Raw genomic sequence first — 6,002 nt, 5'->3', positions numbered from 1 at the left:
GACGTCTGGTTGGTGGTGATTGACGATGGTTGGTGGTGGTCAACGACGGTCGATAGTGTTCAACGGTGATTGATGGAGGGCGACAGTGGTCACCGACGGTCGGTGGTGGCCGACGGTGACCGTCGACAATCGACGATGACAATGATGATGTGGGATTTGAGCTCCTTATCAAAGCCTCAAGTTCTCTCTCCAGCATTTCACTCGTCCTTATGAGAGGGAGGGGCTCTATTTATAGTGTTTTGAGTGCAATTAATGCATGAAAGCTAGGAATATGAACCATTTTGATCGGACGATCTAGATAGCTTTCCTTGATCACATGATGTTTGATAGACATTTGAGTGCCTTAACGATCTCAGAATTGAGCAATCTTGATCTCATTAGATTCGTCTGGTCGAGACGCTCAATTCGACTATGAAATCGCAAGATTCGACATCCGTTTAATCTTTCAAAAGTGTCCGAAAATCCTCCAAAGGTAGTTTAATGATTTGATATGTGCTTGATCTGACTCGGATTGTACTAGTTTTTATATCATTGAGTCCGTCTCATCGAGTCGTCAGTTTGACTAGAAGTTTACTGAAATTGGAGTTCTGGATGACTCTTAATTGAAGTTTGAATGTTTCTTGCTTAAAATGTTGCCTCAAGATTCATGTCATTTTTCAATATCCGTGATGGATGATGAAAATTTGTTGGTGACCTATCAATTATCATACTATAAAAAGTGACCACATAAACTATATATAAAATACTTTAATAGGTGCTAACAAAGAATTGTTCTTGTACGCTAGTTTATAATTGGACCGTCTTTATAATGGACGCTAACAAAGTGAATAACGAATCCATGTCATGACATGGCCCATTTAGTAGGCCCAGTAAACGTATCAAACATATTAGAGTTTGATAGATTCACTTTTATTTAGTTCTATTATATAATTTCAACTTCAATTTTGTTGAAGGGTTATCTTTCCATTACTGTCATGCATCAAATGGAATACAATTATATATATATATATATATATATATATATATATTTGTGTCTCTGCAATTCTTATGTATATCTGGGAAGACGATATTATGACAACAATTTTTTTTAATGTTTGTGAGAATAGTTTAATTCTGTATCAATTAATTGAAAAATATATTGATATAATAATATTGGATAATTGTCACTCGCTCATCAAATTGAAAATATTTTTTAAATCAATAATGATTTTTTATTAAATTTAATTTTGATGTACTAATTTTTTTTTTCTATTTCAAGTAGTAATATGGACTTATTATAAAGTGATTGCCAATTAGGAGTGAATTTAGCTCGAAAATTGTTAATCGCTCGAAAAATGATTCAAATTTTGGCTACAATTGAGTATAGATCGAGATAAATGAACTTAAACATAATTATGTATTTTAATATATAATGTTAAATAAAAGTACTTAAATATAATTATGTATTTTAATATATAATGTTAAATAAAACTGAATATAACGAGCAATTAACTAATTTCGAGCGTTTTTGAGTTAGAGCAAATCTAAATAACTCAATTTGAGTCAGCTTGTTTCGATTTCAAGCCAGATTGAAATAAGCTATCTTTATATAAGCTAACACGCACTATTGTGATGGGGTCATCTTCTAGTAGTCAACTTTATAATGATTCAGAAATGAAAAGAGATTATGTGATAAAAGAAAGTAGCTAGCAAATATCAAATGATGCTCATTTTTTGGGTATTAGACAACACCTACAAGAGAAATCACATAATAATACATTATCAATTTGGTCATTCTTCTAATATAAGGGAATGATTGTGGCGGGGAAGACGAGCATCAAACATCAATGGCTAATAAGCGTTTTCCATTTGCCATTTATAACCATTAAATGATTTTCAACAAGGAGTATCGTAAGTTGGGTGATAGTGGGAGATCGATTTGATAATCCTCGTATTAGGAGGTGGAGATCAGAGCTGATCATAAATATAAGGGTTAAACATCGATGCCCACTAGATGTTAGAAGTTTGTCTTTGGTAGGTGTGTGGAGACGTTATTAGGTTATGCTAGGAGTCAATCGACGATGATTTGTTTGCATGGTTGTTATTTCTTATATGAGAAGTGATAACCCAATCGATGATACAAACATTGAATATTATTGGATGTTGTGCGTCAATTCTCAATTATTAGTAAGCTTCAAGTTTTGGTACATATGTTGTCTAGGTAGTCAGTTTTGTTGCTATCATAATAGATGAGAGATTATGCGACCGAAAAATAGTAGTCATATATTTTGATTGCAAGCAGTTAGAAGTAACTGAGCAATTATCGAAGGCAAACAGTAGAATATAGATGATGGTTGATTAATTTAGTGGTTCTCTTATTGTGTGGAAAATCAAATGACCGGAAAAAAAATGAAAAACAAGCAATAAAACCCAGGACCTAGTAAGAAAAAAATGTTGGTTGTTAATAGCTTTTAAATAACAAGCTAGTAAACAAAAAAATGTTGGTTGTTAATAGCTTTTAAATAACAAATAATGATAGGCATCGACACATATCTATAACTAGCATCACATAATATGCAATGGTAGGGGTCCGTTTTAGTCTATAAGTGGCATTCAACAATAAACATTTGTAATTATTCATTTTTGTCGATGATTAGGGTTGGGAGATTGATGATGATGTCTGTAACAAACGATAACTATCATTCACTATAGTAAATGATGGGTAAGACTCTATAATTCTATATGAATCTTAGAATTCTATGTGCTTAAATTCCTCACCAAGATGTAAGGGAGTAAATAAGCCGAGCTTGAGCTAGCCCAATTCTTCATTTCCAACCCAATGCTACATACATAGCACATAGAAATTGGTGAAAATATTGCGATGAAATGCGCCATGTTCACTCTGAATATGAAAAACGGAGTTCACCTCCAACTGCTTCATCCAAGTTTTGTGCTCAGAATTTGAGTATTTAAAATAGGATGCTATATGTGTAAATAATAGTATTTTATGTGCTATGTATGTAATTGCCCCAAAAATTGTTAATGGCATGATATTCTTGCATTTATAAACATACTTGATACCCGCTCGACAAATTTTCATCATCTGACATGGATCTTGATGTGTAGCATGAATCTCGAGATAATTTTTGGAGCAAGAGATGTTCCAACCACAAATAAATATCATTCATGACTCCTTTTTTCAGCAAACTTACAATTAAATTTTCTGGCACGACGAGACACACCACAAAGTTGGTCTAATTTGAGTCAAATCAAGCCCAAATCGAGCTGCTAAATCAGTTTTCAAAGCTTCGGGTGCCCAGTTGGAAAGCCAAATTGATTCCAAATTTGACAGACTTATAGTTGAATTAAGCATCTTGATGAAACAAATCTAATGAGCTGGAGATCACTTTAGTCTGACATCTCTAAGTTAATCAAATGTCCATGGAACGACGAAGGATTTCTCTGGGTCGTTTGATGGAATAGTTATAATTCTTTTCGTATTTTCTAAGAGGCCCCTTTCAGACTCTATAAATAAAGCTCTCCTTCCTTCAAGAAAGGGGATCTAGACCTTGACCCGAATGAAACCCGGCCGCCCGGGACTTGGATGAGAAAGAGTTCAGGATTAGTGTTCTATAACGAAGGTCCAGCGGATGCCACCCGCTTCTTCAACCGCCGACATCCATTGACCAATGCTCTTCGGTAGTCGTTGTCCACCTTAGCAGTCCCTGCTCATCGTAATGAAGCTTTTGCCGAATCACGATGTGCGTTGCAGAATCCCGTTGTATGCTACAAAGTAACATGCACCGTGCGGAGTAACAACCAGCCTTGCGGAATAAAGAAGCATCCTACGGAGTAATGCACCCAAAAGATAGTGTAAAAATGCACCCCGATGACAATATGTTATAAAAATGCCCCAAAGATGGTGTAACGCTTACCCTACATACGGTGCAACGATGCGACTCACATACAGTGCAATGCAATGACACTTCCCAAAAAAGATGTAAATAACCCCACAATAACTGCTAACAATCACCATACTCAAGATACAGTCTCTCTCCAGACTTATGAAACTCTATCCTTACAACCCACCACTACGATTTATGTGACCAGCTATAATTGGTCCATAACTCATGCAGTCCCTCAACTCCGGCCTCAACATCATACATATGTTATCACAACTCGTGTCAACGCTGTTTTATGTGGTCTACGGACATTGTCACAACTAATGCACATCTCAACTCTAGTATCGTAGGCCTACAAACATTATCATTGCTCATCACTATGACATACGTGACCAGCTACAACCTACATGGTCCATAACTTATGCAACTCTCAACTCCGACCTTTGTGGCTTATGGACGTTACTATAGCTCATCACTACGACCAACGCAGTCAACTACGGCCTGCATGCCAACTTCAACCTACATGGTTCACAACTCATATGACTCCCAACTCTGACCTCTGTGGCATTAAAAATTAAATTTATTTTTTACTCAGACGGACTCATAGACAAGTCATTTAGTCAACTAATGAGTTAAATCTGATTCAAATTGAGCTCGTGAAATCAAATCTGACTAAGATCTAGCAAGCTGATTTATATATAAATGAACCCAAATAAAAATTAATGAATCACATGAAGATAAAATTTTAAATTGAGAATGACCAAAAATAAAATCTGAGTTAGCTCAATTAAAAATGAATTTAGCATAAATTTAAATCAATTTAAAGCCAAGGTGGAGTAAGCTCAACATCAATATTCATTTGGTGAACATTCTGTTCTATAAAAACTGATCAATGTGATGGGCGGTTAAAAATACATCACAATATTATGTGGCTGTCCGTTCACTTTTTCAGCGTGTTTAGCATTTTAATTTAGCCCATTCTGGGACGGAGCAAAGTGCCAAAAAATAGTCCTTGATTATTTACATGAGACCGTTTTAATTCTCGAGTTAGTAGAAGTTTCAAATTAATCTTCAGTTTCGTTATATTGGGGCTTTAATAGTCCTCCGTAGAGACTATTTTAGCCTCAATTTAAAAAGTCAGGGCACCAATTTGATACTTCTATAAAGTCGGAAACTAAACGACTCTCATGAAAAGTTTTAGGGGCTATTTTAACATTTTACTTTTCTGGGACGTATTTTTTAATAATTATAAAGTTACTAGAGCAAAAATAATTAAAAACTTTAATTCACATTTAAAAATTGAAATAATAATATTTTTGATGTGATACGAAAGACTTATTTTGTATAAATGTAAGCAAAAAAAAGAAATATTTTTTTTGTGATAGATATGTAAATACATAAGAGTTTGGTGGTAGTTATGTAAATTCTCCATGCATACATTAAAAATATAATTCATCAGCTAATCTCAAGGCAAAATTAAAATGATTTTTTAACCAATTATTGGCTCCAAAAAAGCTGAGGAGCACTAAGCCATTTGTTTAAGCCGTTGACTAAACAAATGAAGAAAATGAACTGTTCCCACCTTAACCACTAGGTTTGACCTTCTAAATCACGATTAATTAAATTAAAAAGGATTAATTATATAGGTAATCCTCCACGTCACTCATTAATCTGATTGGAATCATGAGCTGTTCATTAGCTGACAGTCCCACGTCGCTGTGCGCAGTGGGATTTACTTATGAATTAATCCAGGCAGAGGACTCTAATCATAATTAGTGGTGTCATTATCTTAAGAAACTGAGGTTGCCCCATTACGATAAGGCCATTAATTGTTGACTTCTTGTAAAAGTTAATTATTTTAATACAGAGTTTAATATTCATACTTAACAATCACGTAACCCCACCAAAATATCTGCAGCCGTAATTGCATCTGCATGTTAAAATTTTGATTTATAGGGTTTAGTGTGTAAAGACAAATGTCATGGCGGACAATTTTCTTAAGGAGATTTTCATCCATTTGAGATGATGGGCTCCGAAGAAACACTTGGAAGTATGATTAGAAGTTTAGAGTAGGGCTGTAAACGAGTTGAGTTTGAGCGAGTTTAGGCTTGGCTCGTGTTG

Source organism: Phalaenopsis equestris, unplaced genomic scaffold (assembly GCF_001263595.1).
Source record: "Phalaenopsis equestris unplaced genomic scaffold, ASM126359v1 Scaffold001078, whole genome shotgun sequence".
Classification (NCBI taxonomy): domain Eukaryota; kingdom Viridiplantae; phylum Streptophyta; class Magnoliopsida; order Asparagales; family Orchidaceae; genus Phalaenopsis; species Phalaenopsis equestris.
This window is presented reverse-complemented; position numbering follows the sequence as displayed.